This window comes from Apteryx rowi, unplaced genomic scaffold (genome assembly GCF_003343035.1).
Source record: "Apteryx rowi isolate R43461 unplaced genomic scaffold, aptRow1 scaffold_112, whole genome shotgun sequence".
Lineage (NCBI taxonomy): Eukaryota > Metazoa > Chordata > Aves > Apterygiformes > Apterygidae > Apteryx > Apteryx rowi.
Window position 1 is genome coordinate 1,474,634 of NW_020447331.1, and position 24,254 is coordinate 1,498,887.

General features: G+C 46.0%; 1 long non-coding RNA gene across 1 annotated transcript in view; it reads right to left on the bottom strand.

Annotated features, from left to right (window-relative positions):
- LOC112971858 overlaps positions 1–14,312 on the bottom strand; it is a 37,359-nt gene extending 23,047 nt beyond the window's left edge. The window contains exon 1 of the long non-coding RNA XR_003255482.1: positions 14,181–14,312. This is a non-coding gene — a long non-coding RNA (uncharacterized LOC112971858). The remainder of the gene's footprint in view (positions 1–14,180) is intronic.
- Between the last annotated feature and the right edge of the window lie 9,942 nt (positions 14,313–24,254).

Sequence of the window (24,254 nt, forward strand, 5' to 3'; positions counted from 1 at the left end):
ACTCTCCTCATAGGTCAGATCACTTCAAATATGAATTCCCTAATCCGCTTCAGCAAGCAAGGTTGACCTAAACAGTCTAAACAGGCTGAGATAACCTGCCTGATTTTTTCTTCAGTGGATTAGGCAGTAATCATATTTTAAAGGTGCTCTAGTTGACTCAGAAAAGGTCTGTCCTCAGTCCAGGTCAGCAAAACAAAGCAAGAGCATTTACACCAAGACCTGCATTGGTATAGGTAATGTGGCTTTAAAAAAAAAAAAAAAAAAAATCAAATTAGCAAAGATTTTTCATGTAGACAAGTGCTTTAGTATCTTAAAAAATAATCTTAAAAAATAACTTCACTATCCAAAGACTTACTTTCCCCCTTAAATCTCATGCACAGAGGAAAAAAAATCCATATCCAGGACTTGCAAATTCCCTATCCTCACATGCAAAGGCATATTAGCTCTGTTCCACAGACAAGAAACTAAGACATCTCACATTTGCCTTGGCTTGATCTATGCTTAAGATTTGCCAGCAGCCTGTAAAATTATGGGGGCGGGGGAGAACATCAGAAATACATGCACAGCCCCAACCGGTGTATTTATGCTGAGAAAATGCAATTGATTCAGAAATAGCTCTATGGAGGCTGGGGAGGGAGAGAGGAAGGAAACAGAGAAAGAGCTTTTTTGCTGAAGAAGCTCATTTCGTTCTGGGAACCGGTTTCGGCTACACCAGCAGAAGAGCCAAACGCAGCGGCAGAGGAGCGGGGTAACCTCACCTGCTGGGTACTTCAGACCGCAGAGCCCTAGGTGAAAGCTCTATCGCCCAGATCAGAGGTAGACAAACTCCGCTTGCCAGCATTTACGCTTATTAGCTTACCACAGATGTTGCTTCACAACAAACTTTCCCCCAGAAATGCTGCCTCCTCTTTTCCTATAGATAGACAGCAAACTGGACCGGGGAACTGATCTGGCTGAAAAATAACCTGACAAAAGGAAAAAGAAAAGAAAAAAAAACTATAAGCTTCATAGTGTCGATAGTTGCTCTATCAGACCGGTTTTAAGTGTAGGAAACACAAGGAGCAGTAAAACTCGGACCAAACATCAGGAATCCCTAGCTTCCACTCCTGGACCCAGATCCTACCAGCTTTTCGATGGGGAGAATATTAATTCTATCACAAAAACCCGTAAGGAAAAATTAAGAACACTATGAGGCAAAAAGAACAGCCCAATCCCCCAGTGTAACACTTTGCCCACTGAAATCTAGCTCCTCTCGTCTGTGTGCATGTGCACAAGTATGAGTGTGCATCAGTGTGATAAAAGTTTCCAATTCTGTACAGTAACCTTTAAGCAAAAGAAGTACTCTAAAATATTTTTAAACACATACAGAGCCTAAAACAGCAGCTCTTATTGGTAATATAACATAATTAATGTCACTTGGTTACATCATCCAGGAAATTAATCTAATCAGCTAAAATAACAAGACAGTCAAAACTTGGCTCCAAAGGGAAAAGCTGCCCTTTCTGAGCAGATCTGCTTTGCCACACACCGCGGCGCAGTTTAACCCCCTGCTACCACGGACGAGGCTCTCAGCAAGATTTTTGGGACCGTCTGCTGCATCTCGCCCTGCAGCCTCTGGGCACAGCACCGGTCACAGGGACTCGGCTCAGTAGTCTATCTCTGACCCTATTTAAATTGAAGCAAAGGTCTACAGTCATGCGCTTTTTTTTTTTTTTTTTTTTTTTTTTCGGCACTGATTTTGTACATCTTTGGGGGAGGAAGTTCTAATCAAAACTAATTTAACGGGGGATTTCTCAGGGTAGGAATCACCGCTCAATCTGAATCTGAAAAGACAGCTAGAATCAGGTGAGAGAAGGAAATGGCAAAAATCAGTTGCCCTTTAAGAATACACATTTCTAAAATTATTTGGGGCCGCAAGACCAAGGTAGCTGTAGGAACTGATCTCGAGGGAACGATAGCCACTTTACTTCAATTGCAGTTTACACCGCTGAGCTTTCAGTGCTGGGTAGGCGTCATTATCCTAAGCCTCCTTTGTAAACCATTCTGAGAAGCTCAGAGGAACAGGTGGCAATTGCAAAACACAAGTATGTGCAGGCACCCCTCTGGCTGCCCAGCGACACCGAGGCCGAAGGAGCGCAAACGCTTGGCTGCCGTTTGGCTGCCTCCAGGCRCATCCCCCCTCTGCGTGGCCCTGCGGGCAAAGCACCGCTGCGGCTCCCGCTCCCGCTGCGGCTCCCGCTCCCGCTGCCRCTCGGGCTTTTGAGCACCTGCTGGAAGAGGGGGAGCACCGCCAAGCGGAGCGGCTGGCCGGGCTCGGGCGATGCTCACCGCCGCGGCACGCACAGGGGCGGGGGGAGCCCGGCCCCAGCTCCTCGCTCCGCTCCGCTGCGGTGGCGAGGAGAGACAGCGCTGCATTTTTCATTGATGAAACAGCAGAGAAAGGGCTCTTGCTGCTTCCCTGCACATTAGTCAGCACACGAGAACAAAAAAAAAAGAACAAATCCGCTTGGTAGCATTAGGGATTATGACTCAGACTTTTTTTTCCTGTGATTCATTCGGAGCTCGGAGTCGTGGCACCGATTCGGAGCGGCCCCGTCGTGTCAGGTTCCGGCCAAAAACAGAAAGGTTTTTCCCCTTCCCACTGCTTCATTCCCTGGAGTCGCAAGTTATCCGTTCAGACCCCTCCTCCCCCCACGCAGGTACCCAGGCCCCGACGGGGAGAACGCCGCGCGGGATCCGGGCACGTGCCTGGCAGGCGCTCATCACCCCCGAGCTCGTCAGCACCCCACGGGACCCGCGGGACCAGCCCGTCCCAACTCCAGCGTAAACGTGCCAAGTCCCGGCCCTCCGGCAAGCAGGATGGCGTTGAACGCGAAATAAGTCGGGGCTATTAACGGCGAGCGGGACGGCTGGCTGCAAACCCTTTGGTGGGAGGCGAGGAGTCAACCAAAGATGACGCCGGGACGGGGGCGCAGCTTCGGAGGAAGCGGCGATCATCTGTCAGGGACAAGAAATGTCAAATCCGAGCAGAAGCGACTCACCACGTCAATACAAAGGACACAATCACCCTTTTCACTCTTCCCCCCGGCCCCCGGGGTCAGGCGTCAGAGACGCCCACAGCGGTTTCTCGTGACGCTGCCCCCGCTCGCACATGCAGCAACATCAGCCCCTGCGACAGGAAGGACACCGCAGGGTCAAACAATACCTAACCAGCGGCTAAAAGCCAACAGGGGATGACCAGAAGCACCTCCACGGGCTGTCCACACGGTGGGGCACCCTGGTCGCAGGGTCCCGCACCTTGCCCCACAGCTGCCCCATTACTGCATTCATTTCTCCAGCACATTTTCGAGATATCCCGCAAGAAACGGTGGTTTCTTTGCTTCCGTCCCCTCCCTGGAAAGCTAATTATGTCCCTTAGCACACGGCATGCTCAGCCAGCCCAGGAGCGCAACCCTCGCCGCGCTGAGCACTGCCCCAGTTCAGCAAGGTGTTTAAGTCAAACACATCCTTCGCCGTCTTGCTCAGACACAGCTGTGGAAAGCACTTTCTTGGTAGGCTGGTCTTCATCCAGCAGACTTCTGCGAGACTGTATCACTTCCACGGGTGAAATTTCTTCATCCCTTGGGAAGGGACACAGTTTCGCCCCTACGACGAGCTCAAATTAGCTGGGAAGGAGTCCAGAAGCAGGAGAGGGGGCTCACATGTGCTTTCTACCTAGAGAGACCATGTTCTGACTCCTCATGCTCTAACCCTTCCTGTGCATCTGTGATGCTGAAAGAAACTTCACCACAGGGAATGAGACTTTCAGAAGCGTCACGCTCAGCCTGCCATGCCACTTGCAATTTTTACCGGAAAAGGAATTGTAGCTGCAGGATAGGTTGCTGGAGAGCAGAAAGGGAGAAATAGGATTTTGTGTGTTACGTTGCATGAGGAGCCCCCATTCCGGACCCAACCACGCTAGGTGCTGCACAAACAGAACAAAAAGCGATCCCCGCTGGATTTAACAGAACAAAAAGGCGAGCAGCCTCTCTGCATTTGGATAATAATAGCAGCAGATAAATTCCACATTTCAAACACGGCTAAGACATTAAACAGAGCCTCTGTAGAAAGATTAGGTAGAATAAAAAAGAAAAAAAAAACAATAAATCCTTATGTTCTTGTCCATGAACTGATTGGCAGCAAAAGCCAGCAAATGTGGCCTCTTTTCCCCTGATATCATAGTGCCCTGCATAACCAAGAGCACTAGAGCTTAACAGCTTGCCCAAAGGGCTGCAAAAGACAGCTCACAGTAAGACCTGCAGTACCTTCCTTGGAGTCTGCTCAGAAAACCAGTGTTCCCCCGCTCAAATGCATCTGCAGGGTTCCTCCTCTTGCTACCCCACTGTTCCCCGACAGACCACGTAAAGGACAGGCAAGCAAGCTTGAGATGCCAGGTAAAAAACACACCAAATCTTCTCCAGCACAAGAGGCTGGGCAAGCAGGGCATGAATACAATAAGGGGAAGAGGAAAGTAACAAATAAATTGTTTCCCCTGGTAGAGCCGCACAGAAAAAAGCTACAAAAGCATTAAGCCTTTTCCAGGCTCCTACAGGAGGGATTTTGAGTCTGAAAAGTCAGAAACAAGCATATGTAAAGGAAGGCGGGGCAGAAAAGAGAATGAAGTGGAGGAGTCTCACCTAAATTAATTTTTTTTTTGACTTACTGGTCATTTCTGTTCTGCATGCTCTAGAGAGAGCCAGTGATTTCAAACGCCGTTTTCATCCTTTCAACAGACTCCTTTGAAGTGCAGGTTCCTATCACCCTACCTAGCATGGAGACACCTCACACTCCTCCTGCCCCCCTCACATCCCCCAGGGTAAGACATTGAGCTGTTGGTACGCAAGATGGCAATGAAAAAGAGAGACCTTCCACTGCAGGCTACGGAGAAGCATCCTTCCCCTGAAACACTACAAAAGCCAGTGAAGTAAGTCTGCATCTTAGTGAGAGATTTTGTTCCTCTGTTCTTGTTATCTAACTTCAAAAAAAACCCTGCCCATTTACAGTTTTGACTAAAATTAATCAATGTCAACAATTAAGTTTTCATTTAAATACTTTTATTTAAAAATAGCTTTCAGATAAATGATTTAAGAGAACTAACTTCAAGCTCTAAATTTACTATGATCTACTAGAATCTATTTAAAGACATTTAAAGCATGAAGCATCAATGAGCTTTGCTCTAATTTCCATTAATTAAAAGGTGCTGCTTTTTAGTACACATGAAACATGAAGGCTCTGGAGATCAACCCAAGTCCCATAAATATATTATGATGTCATGTACTGCCGTAGGTGAGCAAATAGACACATTTCATCTTTGAACTGCATCCTGGAAACCCTGTTTCTGCTGCATGGAAAAAAATATATATCAATTGGTTTAATTAAAGATCCAGTAAAACTAGCTGGTGCAGAGGGACTGTCCTTTTCATTTCCACAAGGAAAAGCCAAAAAATTCCAAGAGCCGGGCAGTCAATTCTCCTCTTCTGACAGACGAGCAATAGCCAAGTAGGTGAGGATAAGAACTGCTTATGCTAAAGTCAAGTATTTTCAGGGATGTTTAGGAACCTGAGGATTACATCAGCAAGATTTTCATATGACCTCAACCATACCGTATATCTAAACCATGTTAGGTCACCGACAGACAATCACCACAACATACTGAGCCCGACCCATGCCACCTTGGGAAGTCTAGCCTCTCATAACTGTAGTATCAGTTAATATTGTCTTACTTTGCAATACAAACCAACTGCAATACCGTAGCACATCATGGGGACACATTCACACCTAATGCCAGGTTTGTTAATGCTTCTGGTATCACTGACTGTATAATAAAAACATTAATCTGAATAACATTTGCTAGAAAGGGCTCTCAACTGTTTCTAGGTCTTTCTAAAACTTATTTCTTTACCTGGATTACCATGTCCCTTAGTTAGTTAGTTAGTTATCTGCCCAGAAAAAAACTGTCTCCCCTTTTACAGCCCACAGGACAGGGGAAATGGGGAAGGCAGCAGCAGGTATTTACAGAAGGATGAATACTGACTCCAAAAGGAGAAGCAAGAGCTGGGAGAAGACAGACAGGAAATAATGAAAGGAAGAGAGAAGGTATTTATGAGTATGAATCACACATTTCTCTAGACAGACATCTTTCCATTAATGATGAATATCATAATCCCCCTAAATAATGCAAGGAAAAATTGTTTAATCATTTAAAGGTATCATCAATAATAAATATGTCAGCTCCATATGCTAACATCACTCTTCTCCCCTGCTCGGGGACCGTTTTAAGGAAAAGACTAAGATCACTGTCACCTTTTAATTTTGCAGAGATGCTTCGATATTACAATCACGAGAGCTAGGTGCGTGCCCGAGATAAAGAAGTGGAAATCAGAGTGTGCTCACACTGTGTAAGGTGTAAAAGCAGTTCATACCACTGCTGCCAGTCCTGAATGAGAAAGGACTCCTAGCTGGACAGCTGGGACAGGGGAGGAGTGACGGCAGCGCTCAGACCGAGACTACAGGTCACTCCTCCCACGCAGAGTGTGCAAAAGAACAAGCGGAGGTATGATATTAAGTGCAGGGCAGTTGTACTGAAAGTTTCCGGAGACGGCACATCAAAGGCTCGGGATGTGCCAGCTGCACTAGCAAGCAATGCATGCTGCAGGAAGGCACCATGCTAAGGACAAGCAAGGGTACAGCAACGAAAGACGGGGGACTAACAGGACACAGCGTACTCGCTGCCCGTAGCACAGCAGGCACAAGAGGTATCGCTCGTAAATGGTACTGGGGCTCTTCAGGTGGGCTCAAGAAGCCCACCTGAACCCATTACTTACAAGGGATAGCTACGTGAGCACTAAGGAGTATTTGGAAGGGAAGGAAAAGGAGGAAACGATGCAGGCAGCCTTCCACAGACTGGATTTGTCAGCAGCACATCGCAAAATGAGCTTAAAGCGCTTTAAGCCTCATATTGCTGTGATGCTGCCTGCAAAAGTCCCTGCATTAGAGGCAGGGAGCAGGGGTGCTGTTACCCCTGCTCCCTGGGGAAAGCGGGAAGGTTGCTCAGCTCACCTCAGCCCGGCATCGACCCGCTTCAGCCAGCCACCAGCTCGTCTGCCTGCAAACTGCAGGGCCATTTTGATGTGATTTTGATGGCGTGGGCCATTTTGTCATAATTCCCTGTCATGACGGAGTCACAATTGCCAGGACTGGTCGCAGCAGCGGCGCGCCAAGCAACCAGGAATGAATGCAAACGGCAAGACATGCAGGACCGGGGGCAGAGCCGGGGTCCGGTTTGGAAAGCCCGGCTTGCCTCAGCAGCAACAGAGCAGAGAGAGGAAAAGAGGTCAAAACCCACACACGACCCACATTTCCAAAATACCAGCATATTTTCCAGAAAGAGTTTTCCCTACAAACAAAAGAGGAGGAAGGCAGGCGGGGGAATCAGGCTGTGTAAAACTGGCATAGTTTGCAGTGGTCTTCTAAATGAATTTACAGTAATTCTTTTAAAAAAAAGGAAGGTAACTACCAGCATAGAAGATCCAAATCTAATTCCACAGAGAAATCTAAAGCATGCAGTGTCTCACAGTGAGGAAATCCAGCCTTCTGCCTCTGCCAAATTTCTATCAGGGTTTGGGGTAGGACAAAAGGTTTGTGCCACCAAACTATGATTTGTATTGTTTCAACTTTTCTCTTTTCCCCTGGAGTCACTCTTCCGATTCAGAATCGGTACTATTTTAAGCAACTCTGTTAAAAAACAGGATTTAATGCTTGTTTGGACTGCCCATAAAAATCTTTTCCACTGGAACAAAGATTTAAACCTGTGACTCAAAATGACTTTACAATGGGGGGTTGATTATCAAGAGGACCAGAATATCCTCTTATTAGAAACACGCTCACTGGTCTTTCCTGAACTTTATGTGGTGGTATTAACTCAATGGCTTGTTTGGTTGCAGACAGGGATTAATGGTTGTATTTGATTCAGGGGGAAAAAAATACATATTTTTTGTATTATATAAAAAGAGCAGGTGTGTGCATGAGTGGGTGTACATACATGCACATATATGCATAAACACACAGCCCTACAGACATGCACGTAGAAACGCACACACCCTCCTCATCACTTTCAGCAACAGATATATAGGAAAGAAAAACACCAAATCACAGGAAACAAGATTGGAAGAGACCAAAGGACATATGCCATCTGCTTGCCCCGAATAAAACAAGCCTATTTAAAGCATTTTTTAATTAAATTAACATATTTGTTTATTACAGTAGCAGATATTATGGGGGGAATTGCAGCCTTATTGATACAGGCCTTACACAAATACATAAGGCAGTTTTGAAGAGATCTACACGTGAGAACTAGACTTCAGTTAAACTGATAGAGTCCCTCAGGAGTATCCTGTATTAATTTTAGCTTAAATCAGTCACCCAGCACACTACGCCCTAGGAAAAGTTTTCCAAGCACTGAGCATACAGATAAACGGGGTGTTGCAAATCCCTCAGATTCAGCACCAAAACCCCCCTCAGGCCTCACCAATACAGGAGCATTTAACCACTTTGGCTCCAAGCAGCGGGCAAAGAGCAGACCGAGCCTCTCGCCGCCTCTGCTGTATTTTCCCACATCGTTTCCGTGCTGTGACCACTTCCCCCGTTTGACAGCTATTTTTTGGCCGGATCAGTTCCCTAAACGGGCTCGCTGCACTGCCACCGGCATGCCTGTGCCAACACAGCGCCCAGGGCTGTCGGGGCACATCTGCGGCAAGTGCTGTCCCAAAGCCCTCCCTGGGAGGCGCTGGTGCTGCCCACGTGGCGACGGCACCCGCACCAGGATGCAGCGCTGTTTCCCAGCAGTCGGCAAGCAGATGCAGCTCAAAGGCAAAACCGCCCCTCTGCTACCGCTTCCCTCCCCAGCGGCAGGGAATTGGATTCAAGCCGTTTCGGCCACCGAGACGGGGCTTCGGCACCCGGAACAGTCGGTGGCACGGAGCGCAAGGCCACCGAAGTCACAAAGCCCGGGGAAACTGGGTCAGGGCTCGGGAAGGGCCCCCGGGCTGCAGTGCCAAAGGTTCGGGGAGATAAGGCAGGGCACGAGCACACAGCCTCGGAGCGCGCGGGGAGAAACCCTGCCCACTTTATCACTCACCGCTGACGAAACATCACAGGAAACTATGCGTAAAATTCCTCGTCCGCCGTTATGCAGAAGGGCAGATTAGATTTTAAGGCCACAAGCTATCAGCTACAAGCCTATGGACTTGCTTTAGAAATATCAAAGCGGCATCAAATAAAAGAGACTTCTGTCACAACCGTAGCGACCCAGATCTGAACTAGCACCCATAAAGGAAAAGATTTGGGCAACTTCCTACTCTGCTTTAAGTCTTAGAGCCGACAGGTAGCCAAAGTGTGGCCTCCTGGCAAGCAGAGAGAACATACACAACAACTTCATCCAAATTAAAAAATTTACTAAGGGGAGAAGAGCAGACTGTGTAAAACTTTTGTTTGAAAGTTTTCTGGCTGCTCTTATGTCAGCAGAAGTTACTGGAAAACTCAAAAGCAATCATTTGAAAAGCATGTTTTGCCCTGCGTGGTTCCAGCATAAAGCTCTGCATTGAAAACGTCAACAGGGTGACATGAGCTGATTGCCTCTTAAAGCAGCTGCAACATACGTTTCTGTTCCTATGTCAAAAACCATCTCTCAATTTATACACTATGCAATAATTATTTTGCTAATCACAGGGTGCTCTGAGCTTCTGATCCTGAATTATTGTTATTATAGTTGGCTCAGCTGCAAATGTGCTTGCCTTCCAAACACACAGTACTAGGCTAGAAAAGAGGAGCAGGGGTTTAATCCTTCACTGGTTGCAGCATAAGTCAGTGAATGGCATTCTGGCATGCAATTTCTTTTAACGGGAAAAATAACATCTTTTGGTAGGCTTTCCATTTTAAGTTAGAACAAAATCACCACAAAAAAAAAAGAAGAAAAAAATACTGGGTAAGGCAACATAGCACATACTATGGCCTTCTTTCAATTCACCAGCTCAGAGCTATATTTATCTCTCAACTTCAATGCAGAAACACATTCCACTTAGAAAAACTATTGAGCTGCCTAAAAGAGACACTCAAGTAGCAAAGGCCACACACTTAGATACTGAAAAAAAAAAAAGGATTTTTTTTTTAGATGCTCTAAGCTAACTGAAATCTGCCACCTACAACCCATAAACAATCCCTTCAGTGGGCAGATATGACTTGGACCCAAACCAACCTGAGCTTGAAATGGTTTTGCAAGAAACTATCATATGATCTGGCTATTTTTTAGCCATCCACTTTCACCTACTTTCTTCTAAAACGTCTGGCTTTGGCCACTGCTCGAGGAAAGACATGGAAAAGACAAGCATCTGCCCCTATACAGCAAGCCTGTTGCATTGAAGTCCAAAATGTAGGAACAGCACCTGGAGGAAATGCTAACCTGGAACAACTTCGGCTGATGATGACTCTGCATTAGGCAGATCTGGCTATCTCAGACATGACCTGCACCATATCCCTTTCAAGGCAGGGTCCTCTGCACCTCCCAGTTGCAATGGTGTAATTCAGCCCCATGTCCCATCCTGAGTGCTGTAGCTATGAACTATGGGAGTTCAAGTCCTAGTATCATGGGGAGTGGATTGATGGTGGTGCTGAGGTTCAAGTAGATAAACAGCTCATCCCTGCTCCAAAGTACATCGGGCAAAATCTCATTTGGGAGCACAAGGGAAATAGGATCGGGCCCGAGTGTCTTGAAAATAGAAAACTACCCTAACAATTGGCACTAATTGAGCCTCGTGTGCAAGAGTCGTCAGAAAGATCAAGTTATGAACATGCCCTGAAATACCCCCTCACCCAAGGATTGCAAAGTGCAGGGGGGGCATGCCAGGACACTGGTCAGAGAGCAGCAACCACTTGTGAAAGAAGTCTGCGTTGCAGAGACATAAAAACAAAACTAAAAAAAACTGAAAAAAAAAAAAAAAAGAAGAGTCATCCTGAATGAAACATGACACTGAATGTTTACACTTCATATGAGAAGCCTCACATATTATCAGCAACAGGAACGGGAAGGTCTGAAGTCCTATTTCTGTTTATTCACCTTGACGATACCCCGAAAAATTGTGATCACGTTACATCTTCCAAGAGGCAATTCCTATCCAAATGAAAGCCCCCTCCACAGATATGCTTGCATAAACTGGGCTCATTAGAGAGATCAACTGAGCTGGCCTCCAAGGCCCACGGTCTGAGGCACCTCTGGAATTGGCACCTGTCAAACAAGCGCTCTGGACACAATCGCCAGTCCTGCAAACAGGGGTCTGGAAACAGCCTGCTTTCCCAGCACGGAAAGTGCCACGCTGGGTCCTGCGATTTCTTGGAAAAAAACAGCTGCGTAAATGAAGCCATCCAACTAACTCACTTGCTGTCCTCAGCCCACGAGGCCGAGGCAGCCAAGAGTAAGATGTCTGCCACGAAGCAATATTGAGCGTGTTCTTCAAATTGCCAACATCAAAGTGTTTCCTTATTTCTATAATCAGAAGCAGTCAAAACACTCAGCTTTACAGTCTACGAGTCAAGCCCTAAAAGACACTGAGCTTTACAGCTCTCACCGCTTTCACGGAAAAGGAAAGTATTGTGCAGGATCTGGCCTTGCTTTCATTCACAATTCCCCCTAGCCCTAGCGCTGCAGGACAGCAAGGCCAATACTTTTTCTATTTGCTTTCCCCAAGCAGCATTCTCCTACGGCTTATTGGGATTGCTCAGATCAATGAAGCCGTTACTAACACGCACGCAAACCCGCCTGCTCAACTGATCCCGGCGCCCGAACGCCGGCTCCCGCAGAAGCACGCCGAGCGTGGCCCRCCACACGCTGCAACGGCTGAGCTCAGCCCATTCGCATTCGTGGGACTGCCGCAGCCCTCCAAAACCAGCGCCAAACCCCTCAGGAGAGGGGAAACGGGTTCAAAACCAGGCCGAAAAGCCCTGGGCTTGCAGCATTAAAGTTAACAGAGAGCTAACGACAGGAACTCCGCGCTGACAAACCCACGCAGCTTGCCATCGCCAAGCAAGGAAGGGGAGCCCTGGCCTTCTCTTAGCATTAAGGAGCCTGTGACACAAGGGAAAACCACTGTGGCCACTAACCCTACTCTTACTCATCACTTCAATTTAACAACCAGATCTGAAAAACATCTCAGCCGTGCAAGCTGCAATCTGAAGTTGACAAGGGAAGAAAAAAAAAAAAAAATGACAGACTGATACTCATCTAGAGCGAGGGGAAATGGGAGCAACTCAGACCTCCTTATTCCTTTTTTCAAGCAAGAGGAGGAGAGACCCAGTTGCGGCTGCTCCTCTAATCTGCGGCAGAGGCGACAGCCAACGCACAAGGGGGTTGCAGAGATGCTAACGGGGCGCATCGGTTGATTTGCCTCTATGAGAGAAAGGAGGAAGTAAGCAAAAGACAAATTGTAAAACAACTCGGAGCAGAAGGAGACAGAAACACATAAAGGAGAAGGTAAAGAATGAAAAGCCAGAATAGGAAAGAAAGAGGAAAGAAGGTAAGAAAAAAAGGGAAATACACATATGAAAAAAACCACAGGCATAAAACTCAAACATGAAGTGGAACAGAAAAGGGGAAGTGGAAGGAAAACTTAAAAGCGGAAGCAAGGAGAAAGCTAAAGCTAAACAGGCAATAATGTTTCCACACATATTATATATTCCACAAACACACATATAAAAATTGAAACCGTGCTATGCTCAATCTAACCTGCGTGAATAAAAGCAAATACAGGCCTCTGACTCTTACAGGTCAGCACTGGCATTTTTCACCTGTATGGGGATGCTTTTTGCACACTTCTTGTACCAAGTTGACTCCCCTGTTCACTGTTACTAAGAGCAAGAACAATGCAGAAACCATGTAAGCAATTCACCCAGAGCAGCACATGAACGAGAAGGCAAGCAGATGTCACATCTCTATCATGTTTGCACAGACAGCCATAAACCCTCCAGAGGAATATCAGCACTATTTGTTATTGGTATTACATATAGCACCACCACAAGCTTGACATACCAAATGTGTCTGTGCTAGACGTTACATAAAAATAGAACATAAAAGCCATTCTCTGTCCCAGAGAGCCAATGACCTAAGGTAAAGACACGATACAGATAGAAAGTAAAAGCAAATTAAGGCAGGCTGACCAGACTAGAGTAAGAGTTGCCAAAGGATATACCATCATCTCACCATACATGGCAATCCTGGAAGGGCACATCTAAAAACCTTGCTTCAGAACAGAAGCTGAGAAGGACTAAACCACAACAGAGAGCAAGCAAAGATCCACCCATTCCCTGTTCTCAGAATTCCCACTTAAACCACTAATGTAGATGGTGTAAAGATCCCCCATTCCTGAAACAGCAAATACTAAGTAGTAACCTACATAAGAATCACCATATCTATCAAACCACCCAGAGAACAACCCCTAATGAACATGACCACAATGTCCACCATGATCTTGACTTCATGATTCCTTTTTTGCATGCTGGTTTGTTTAAAATACAGTATCACATTTTTGGGCATCCAAAATTGATGGGGACCAAGAGTCATACATGAATTACCTTAGAATCTATGAGTCTGTTTACAAGGTGATAATTAAAGATCTTAATTAAATATCTTTAATTTAATTCTTAACACATGAGCTAGAAGAAATGCCTTGCCTGGACCAGTTGACAGGGTGTTACAACCCAATCTTGTCTGTGCGGAAAATTTCTGGTAATTAACTCTAGTTTCAAAGGGGTGAAGGGGGAGAGGGAGTGTAGAGTTAAGAATGTTTGGGCACATGTCTTAATCCTGCCATTTCCTAATTTCATATATTCTGAAAAGGCACAAATCATCTCAGGTAACTGGAATTCCAGTTGAGTATATTCTCCTCAATGATCAGTTTTAAACACTGCACTCATCACCAGATTAACTTTCAGGTAGTGTATTAAGTGTTGAACACCATCTGGTATGTGTTATCTCTCCTCTTTGCTCCAACCCAGCAATGGAGGGTCTTGTTTTGGTTGTATGTTCCCCAACTGTCTTTAAACATTATATATAATATTGCTTTATACTTAGAAAAATGAGAGGCAAGAGAACATACCTCACACTTGCAGCAGTATATGATGAGTTTGGTGGTCCTTAGCTCCTGGTGTAGTACAGTCACACAGTGTGAAACTGGGCCCTCTGAAAGCACGGGTTCATTGTGTTGCAGAAAGCTTCAATGGTCTTTGGCACAAAGCTTCAAGCAGCCTTTCTAATACCTGAGGTCCATATAGGGAGCACCTTGAAAAGAGAATAAAGACCTCAAACTTTATTTCTACAGAAGCCAAAATAGAGAGGAGGAGACTTCTGCAGAGGAGATAGGCTGCAGCTTTCTGTGCTGGTTGGAGCTTCCTTTGCACTGCAGGCTGCATACCCAGGTGTAACTGCTGTTGTCAAGCCAAGACACCATGAATGCCAGCATAACCAACATCAGGACTCTGGCCAGAAAGACGGAGCAGTATCTCTTAATCAGCTGGAGATGAGAGAAACAGTGACGCTGCTATGGAAGAGCTTATCACCAGAAGAAATCCAAGAGTGCTCCCAACCCACAAACTCAACTGACCAACTGTGGATCCGTGTCTTCGGCCAACGGGGAGAGCAGCGCAGCTGGAGTTCAGCTTCGAAGAGCTATTCTTCACCATGAGCTCATTGCGTCCAAGCGCTGGGCTCCCTGGCAGCAGCTGTACCCAAAAAGGTTAAATAAAGCTAAGGCTCCTTTTCATGCTGTGGGAACTGGACTCTATTGCCTGGCCAGCTCACCTACTGCAAGGTCTGCAGGGGCTCTAAGCAAGGAGACCGTGGGGATGATGCAGTCTCATCACCGTTCCCTGGGTATGAGCCTCCCAAAAGGGCTTGCCCACCATTTCAGGCTCCTTATTCTGGACCCACGTGCCCTGTGGAGGCAGAGGGAGGTCGGGAACCTCTCTGGACCGACCTGCTCTGCCTGCCAGGCCTCCAATAAAACTGCAGTTGCATGAGCTCAGCCTTAATACATGCCAACTCCTGATGGGCATAGAAATCCTTTAATATCTTCAAATGAAATATTAATGTTATAAGCAGTATTTCATGGACTTACAGGCTTTGTCATGCCTCAGGGAGGCCTAAAATAGACATAGTCCAGACTTCAAGGCTTTCAAGGGAGTGTGGTGTAACAGAGAGAGTACAGGCCTGGGAGCCAGCAATCCCACACGCCAACCCCATTCCCCATGTTATCTCAATATCTTTGCGAGCTTTAGCTCTCTTTCTGCTGCCAAAGTGCAACAACAGCATTTTAATCTGCTCATTATCCAGACTTTCCATCTAAGCAAGACAAGATACAGGTGTTTGTTCCTAGAAACATTAGTTCTCCTAATATTACAAGGAGGAGAAATGCATTAGCGAGAACAACTATAAGCTCTCCAAGTTAGGATGGATCAGCACAAGTGACTGCAGGCTGTTTAATCCCTCTGCCTTATTTTCCCCTCCCATACCACCTTGCTCCATGAGGCAATGTTAGCAGTTAATTAACAGAGTGCTGTACTTTTAAGTCCTATTTATTAGAATTTGATACAGAAGTATCCAAGAAAAATATTCATCAGAAGTGACTGAGAACATCCTGCAAAATAAGGTCTTTGATAATCTCTTATGCTATCAAGATTTATAAGGAACACAGGGACACTGAGTACCCACAGCAGTACAGCCTACAACACTAGTCAACATAATATTATGTCTTATGCTAATGAATAAGATTTGGGGCTCCAAGCAGGCTATGACTTGTCTGAAAGATGGTTATACTCAAATTACCACCTAGAAACCTGTACATTGTACTTGATAAACTTATCTTCAAAATTAAAATTACAAAATTATTGCAAAATTCCCTTCCTTTCCCCTCTTCCTCCCTCTTCTCCCCCAATACGACGAATGTTAGTAGATCCCACTAGGGAAGAAGAAAACAATAAGCACTAGCTTTATCTTTCACGCTAAGCTAGGAGCTAAGGAAAGTTTTATTTCCAGTTCTTCAACACTTGCATGACCCCGGGTAGTTACCTGGTGAAAAGTTTTCTAAAGCTTTTTTCCTGCCTAATTGTGTTGGTTCCAGTCATCAGGCCTCCCCCTCAAAGACAGCGGCCGATGAAAATCAGCATTGCCATTCTAGACAGAGCTCAAGCAGAAGCACCGGACCTCGATGCTGTTTCTGTTGGTACTACAGTAATACTGGGAGGGCCCAGCTGGTATCAGGGCTCTCACTGTCCCACGCTATGAACAAATGCACAAGAGGCAGCGTCTGCCCTGACATGTTTGCAGGCTACAGAAGCAAGCAAAAGAGTGGAAGGGGAGAGTTATGAAATGGCTTGCCAAGGGCAGAGTCTCCTAGATCCTATCCCACAGCCATGAGCTGGGAACCCCATCATCGATCCAAGTTACTTCTAACAACCAGGCCTGGCATGTCTCCAAACTAATCAACCAAGATATGGAAAACATTTTCAAGACTAACTTCTCATTGCTTCAGCTTCTTGGACTGGGAAGTAAGAGTAACATCACTGCTCATTTCACCGAGGTGCTGGGAAGCTTCCTTCAGTGGTATTTGCAACGCAGTCTGAAACGCACCATACAAGTGCAAGGGTGATCCTTCACATCGCATTGGAGAAGCCAGCGACTACATTACTTACGGAGGGCAGTAAAGGCAAGCAGTGCATTACAGGTCCTGGTTAAAAGGGCAGAGCAAAGGAACTGATTTTACGTATTCACTTACACATTAAAATCCTGACCTGATTCATGCCAGCAGACATTTTGTGGTTCCACTGATCCAAGATATCAATCCTACCTTCAACAAAGCGGTTTCATGTAATGGATTAGTCTTCACCCATTCTAAGAGGCCTATGTTTAGAAAGCACCTTTTTCTCTAGTGAAGACAATGTCCCATTAGTCAGTCATACAATGTATGTGTCTACTGGGAGACACCTCCTTCATTCTTGGTCCTCCTTTCACACAGATCCAAACCGAAGTCTTTCCCTTTCAGCCCATGAGTCTATGTTTCCCTCTGAGAGAAACCAGGACACAGAAGCATCACTGTCTCATCCCAGCACTGAATCAGGACAAGAAAATCAAGACATGCATTGGGCTCTGGGAAAGGCTCTTCATCCCCTCAGTGAGACAGAGCAATACATATTCTTCTTTCCACTATGAAATTTCTAATCTTAATTATATTTATTTACTAACCTTATACATTCAGAAAATATGGGCCTCTTCCATTTTGTCCCACCTGAAGGCTTAAAACACAAAGTTTAAAACTGATGAAGAATTTTGATTCCTTTGCTTTTTCTCTTCCATTGTTTGAGCTCATCTTTTCAACTTTTTCATCAATAACCACAGAAACAGAGACCTGAGGGTGAGAGGAACCCTCCGCATTCTCTAGTTGAACCCCCCACTTGAAATGGGACCACTGTCAACACTAGGTCTTGTTACCCATGCCTTTGCCTAGATGAGTCTTAAGAGCCTCCGAGACTAGAGATTCAAAGCCTCTCCAGACAGAAATGTTTCCACAACTTGAATCCAAGAGCCAGGGTTTTTAAAAGAACATCATACTGTTTTAAATCCAGAATAAAATGACATGAGCTAGCAACACTGTTATTTCTATTTGTATTGAAAGACACTTGATTGAAGTGCAAAAAACACTTGGATTTTTAGCTTTCAGGTATATTTAGTCTTTTTCTCTATAACATCAAGCACTCATACTTTTTGTGTTAGTGTTTTTACACAATCTAATACCACTCTTTTTAACATTTAAAAAAAATGTAAGCCTTTGCCCACCCCCCAAAAGCCATGCAATAAGAACAAGAGGCCAGACGTGAGATACCTATAATCAAATGATTGAGCAATGCATATAGCAAACATCCTCCTCTAAAAGCCCCTGAGCAGTATGTCAAGTTATCTGCCCCACAGCACTATGCTCTTGGCCTTTAAGTGAGGCTGGAAATGTCATTAAGTATTTCCAAAAGGATGTACAAATGGAGTTTTTTGTTCTGTGTGCTAAACGACAGGTTATTTTCTTGATATATGCAACTGACTATTTAAAACATCAACTGAAACACAGGGTGAGGGTTGATATATAACATCTAGGGTCTGCTCCAGCTGGACTATATTCATATATAATACACTTGATGAGGCTTATAACACAACTAATATTAAAAAAAAAATCACATTTTTATTAATACAGAACTTTAATATCATCAAAGAGGGATCCGTGCCAGAACTTTTTCCATACACAGCAGCCATAACATAAAGGGGTCCAGCACAGAATAGGCTTTGGCTATTGCTCCACGTCCTGCACACTGTCTGACGCAGGTCAGGTATGAACTCACAGCTGCTGTTCCCGCCACGATACCCAGCACACACAACAGCACATTTACATCAGTGGATTACCAGGCGCTGAGGACGGGCGATACCTGATCCAACACCAGGCTCCAACGATACAGCACCTGGCAGAGAGCTCACCGGGCAAAGCCACCTTCTCTAAACAGCTTTCACAGCCCTGAAATAGCAGTGTTTTACTCATTCTGCATTTTATGTTGTACAGTTGCATTTTTTATCAGGTCTAGGCTCCCTGAAAGCAGATTTACCGTCTCATGTCGAATGCCTTCGAAAACAGGCAACGCATCCCAAGGAGTTTACATGCTCTTCAGCTGCAGGCACAGGCAGGGAGGAGTTTGCACGCAGGCACTGCAGCCCCTGCAAGTGTCAGCCAGGCAGCAGCGGTCCAGCTGCTCTCGTGCCACGCACGTACCATCCACTCCTCCGTCTCCAAGCATGCAACTCCTTTCTAATGACGCACAGAGAGAACTGTCCCACATGGCTCATGCTTTGCCTGGGGAGGAAACCGTGCAACGCAATGCAATGCATTTTATTTCGGCTGGGGTTTTGCTCAGTTGTTTTTTTTTCAAGAAGAGATGTCTACAATATTATCAAACCGAGGCCTCAAAATATACAGTATGAAGTCTATCAGGAGACATATCTTTTTTTAACTGTTGTTAAGTTGGGGTTTTCTGCTTGTTGTTTCTGAGTTACTGAGTTACCTAATCCCAGCTGGGCTTTATACAGGATCGCAAAGCATGCTGCCCCTGCAGTACTGCTGAAAAGGTCACAGCTCAAGAGTACACGTACTGTTTTCAAGTTTTTTCTCACAGACATGAAGGATAAAAGGGAGGCAACCAAACTCTTAAGTTCAGCTGTTGGGGGTCAAGGAAAGACACCGAATGTCCTGAGACCAAAGGCAAACCATATGCAAACTGGCAGCACTGGAGCTGGCCCATACTTGCTTCCAGATGATTTTGCACCTGTAGGGGAACCTGTGGAGCATATCAGTTCATCTACCCAACATACCTTTTGGATATGCTCACCAAAGGAAATCCCTCTCACCATGCATGGCTGCCGGGAGCAGAGATTTTGCCACTAAGCCATGAAATGCCGAATGGAAGCTATTCCAACCCAGGAACAAGTGGATCCGCACAGGATCTGCGGAAACAAACTGGGACATGGAGATTTCCAGGTCCCCTTCTCAGACTGAGGTCTCACCTGTTGCAAGAGCCCTGCCAAACCAAACGCAACGGCACAGCTAGCCTCACAAAAATTCTCCAGTGCAGAAGGACTCAGAGCAGTCCTAACACACTCAGCTTCTACCAGTGGGAGGAGTTGGGACAACCCATTCACATTAAAGATTTTACTGGCATAATGTACCTAGTAATCAGCTAAATGACAGTGGTAAAACTTAGGTAAGGACCAGGCACGAAACCAGCAGTTATTCAGGGAAGCTGAGCAGCACAGAAAGGGCACTCAGAGGAAGCCAGGGTGGAGTGGACTGCATCAACTGGATGGATGGAAGACAGTTGTGGGTGGTTATGAGAGCTGGAATTGGGACCAGAGTTTTCCACCTTTAAAACTCACAGCTTAAAATCAGTGTGTTGGTCTACTTCAGAGCCTGGGGTTTCCCAGCACAAGCCAGACCATGCCGAGTGTCTCTCCAAGCCACCCTATGAACAATGCGATGGGATATGGTCTTGCCTCTCCCTGCAATGCTGCTCTCCACACTGCTCTCACCACAGGGAAATCCTCTCCTCAAAATTGAGGAACACCTTTGGGGGCTTTCTTTAGGCGCCTCTGCCTCCCTTTGCTATGCCCAGGAGATGATGGAGGATCCCACCAGCTGGGGACCCTGGCGACTCTGTCCTCTCCCCTCAGGGACGTGCTCAATGTCTTGCACCTTCAAGACGCAAACAGATTTCATCACGCAACGGGTAGTTCTGTGAACCTTGGCCACCCTTTGCTGGGACACTGCCTGGCACAATAAGGACCAACCACAGCTATGAGCAGAGTTATTAATCAGTGGTAGCTGTGCCAACACAAGCACAGCCCAGATATGTCCTCTTGCCCCTTTCCCTCACAGCAGGACCTACCTTACAGAAATAGAAGAGCCTCCATGCCCAAGAGCTTTTGTATTTATTCTTTTTCCCACTCAGGTTTCAAGGCAGAAATCATCAAGAGGGAGAATCCATCCCTTCTCCTGGTAACTTGTTCCGGGGCCAATCACCCTTGCCATTAAAGACCTATGCCGTGCTTCCTCATCCAAACAGTTTCTGTTCTCACATCCCAACCATCAGTTCCAGCTATGCCTTTCATCATGGCCTCAAAGAGCCCTTTACTGCCCAACATAGTTTCCCCAGCAGCAATTTGCCTACAGATCACTTTTCCTCTGAGGTGGCGGGAGTGCAATCACAGTATCTGCCAACAAATATAAGGTATCAACAGCAGCGAAGATGTGACAGCACAGGCTTCAGTGCGGGCAGGACAAACCTGCCTGGAAACCCCCGCATGATACTCAGCCCAGCCCACACTCAAATCACTGATTTCCAGGATACAGCTCCGCACACGTCGTCACATCCGCACCATGAAATCACAGGAAGAATACAACACTACCACTGGATGCGTTAAAAAGCATTTTGATCACATCCATCTGGCTTGCAGATAATCCAGACGGCTCCATGTGGCTGGCCTGTCCTTACGTTGGTTTATGACCCTGCCTTCCTGACATAGCATGATGGAGCCGACACACCAGGTAACACCTCACTGCTCTTCATCTGTCACACTTGCAGCAATAGGAAAAAGTCAAACGCAGAGCGTCCTTTCTTAAATGACCTCCGGCACTCGCCAGAGAAAAAATTCAAGAAATGCACAGAAATGTTGTGATATCTCAGCACTGATAACTCCCAGAAATGATGTCCTCCACTGAACTGCATGCACACAGGAAGTGTACAGCAGGCACGGTATCTCCAGGTATAAATAAACCAAACACTGCTGCACATTTAAAGCAGTGTTCCTCACCAGGGCACTAAGCACTTTGCTACATAAGACAACAGACTGACTTAGGAACAGATGCTGCTGTGACAAGGGAAAACATGCCCTGCAGACAGTGCTAATGGGTCCAGGACAGGGATTACTTCTTTATTCCCCCTCACTCTCTCCATAAATCCACCCAGGAATGAAGCAGGTGTTTAATACTAAAGCATCAGCCAGTAAGGAGGCAAACACAAACACACCATCCTGTACTTCAAAATAAGATCTGTATCACCTGGCTGCAAACAATCAAAGCTTCCTGATCAGGTTCGTGTTTTCCTCTCTGCAACTTCAGTTTGCACCTTTGCACCCTTCTCAACTCCCCAAGCGGGACCACGGCCCATGCGGCCTCCTCCTCAGCCGGCAGCGAGGACCACGGTGGCATGCCCTCCACGGCAGCCGCTCCAGCAGAAACACAGCTCGAGACAGACCAACCTGCGCTACGTCACCAACGGAAATACAACTCAGTTTGTCCTCATCCGACATCCAGTGGACACGACACGCACGCCAGAGCTGCGTTCAGTTGTGCGACAGCGGTTTCGCTGAGCACGTCTCTGAATTCCTGGCACTGCTCCAAGCTGCAGCACATTGCACCGTGGGTATCAAACACGATCCTTTGCTGAACTTGCATGCGGTGAGCAAAGGATGAACCCCCAGAATTCCTGCAAGCCACAGAAGTGCCTCCCAGTTCACGAAAATCAGCTTTTCCACTTCCCATATCCTGCCAGTGCTATTGTCTGCGCAGAACAGTTTAAAAAATATATATATAGGTAGATGTTGTACTTGAAACTCCTACCTTGCAATTGGTAGTGGAGCTGCACCAGCATAATTACTGAGAGAGCCGGAAGAGGCCAGTACAAAAACAGTGATACTGTAGTACCCCACTGAACATCTTCATCTGCAAAGCAACAAAAGAGCCCAAAATATACTGATATATTAAATGCATATAGATATACCATTTTTTCCCCCTCTAACTTTGCGCCACAACTATGGCACTATGTGTAGCGTCCCCTGCTAGGAATTCCTGATATAAAAGTTAGTGAAATATATACAAGTCCTTTTTGTGAAGCATTTTGATTAAAAACAGGAAGATACAGCTCTAATTCTGCAAAGAATTAAGCACAGGCTGAAAGTTTCAAGGATAAAGTCCTTCATTAAACTGAAATCTCTGCCTTGGTTAGGCAGGGGCACAGGGAACAAAAAACATTTTTGCAAAGCTCCACAACTGAACGGCGCCGGCAGGAGACACGACTCACAATCACTTCAGAAAGCAGTCAGCTCCCACGAAAGCCGTATTCCAAGCATGCAAGTTCATACAGGGAGCCAATCTTTCGTTTTAAAAAACTAATTCACATACATAATTCATTTCTGCAACAGATGGGCCTTTCAACAGCAGCAGGCCTAAGCTCTTCCTTATTTTCGCTATTGCTGCATTCCCGTGACATTGCATGGACATCAGCACACACGCTGGGCAGGGTTATGGAAAATCCTTAGGCCTTGCCGGAGCAGGGAGCTCGCGCTGCTGTAGCTGTCCCCGTCTCGCGACGCCGGCACGGCCCCTCTAGCATGGATGCTGCTCGTGCGGCACAGCTCATTCCTGACAGGCACATGGGGTTCCCATTGGCTGACAAATTGCACCTGTACAGCCACGTTAATGCGACTTAAAACGCACAAAAGCACAGTCACATCTATCAGAAATATAACAACACAAACCTAGGTGTCAGCCAGGTTTAAGACTTAATACTGTGAAAGAGATAAGGAAAGGAAAAAAAAAATACAGGTGTGTTTCTGAAACGGCGCAAACTACATATAAGATCACTTTAAACTCCCTGGGGTGTGAAGTGGCGTTTCCTACAGACATGCAGCACCTAGAACAACAGAGCATCCATCTGACTGGTCCACGTGCTTGAAAAACATACATATTTATAACATATTTTTTTCAAATCACAATGGAAAGGAAACTGTACATGATGTTTACAAGACCTTCCTGGATATTAGAGACTGATTGTATCGTTATTTCTTACAGTGATTTCAACACTTCAGAGCTAGATTTTTTTAACCTACTCATGTTTTTGAAAATAATATGTATGACCACTCTCACAATAATCCAAACTAGTTGGCACAAGCTGACATTAGTGACAATGAATAGATAAATACTCTCATTGCACATAGCTGTAACATGTACACAATATATTGTGCTCTATACATTCAGCAATGTCTAACACATTCTAATATAGCCCCAGAAAAGCATATAGGCCAAACATATCATTCTAAAGCAGTGACTTAAATAATATATATTTTTGGACATGCTGCATATCAGTAAAAAGGAACTAGCGCTGGGTTCACGACCGCCTGTGTCTGACCATACGCATGGACAGGCGAACATGCCCCAACTTGCCAGCGTGAAGGCGATCAAAAAGATCTCACTGAAGGGCTCCAACATCTTTCCGATATGACTGTCAGCTCTGCTGGGATTTTTCCGAACCGTATTTTAAGATGCAAAAAACAACAGTTCAGTAGTTTAAGAGCAAAGTCTTAAAGGATGAGGCCTATGAAAACATTTTAGCATTGTTCAGGTATAAACACGAAATGCGGCCTCTTAAAGAGAAGTTGTTTAAAAATCCGCAGCTTTTTAGGAGGAAAAAAAAAGGCCTAAGCAAAGGCTTTGTAGAAGCATCCTGGGGCGCCTGCTGGGAGTGTCGCCTCGCGCTGCGCCCTGCCCGGTTCCGGGCGCCCGCTCCAGCGCCGTCCCGGGCGGCCCGAGGGG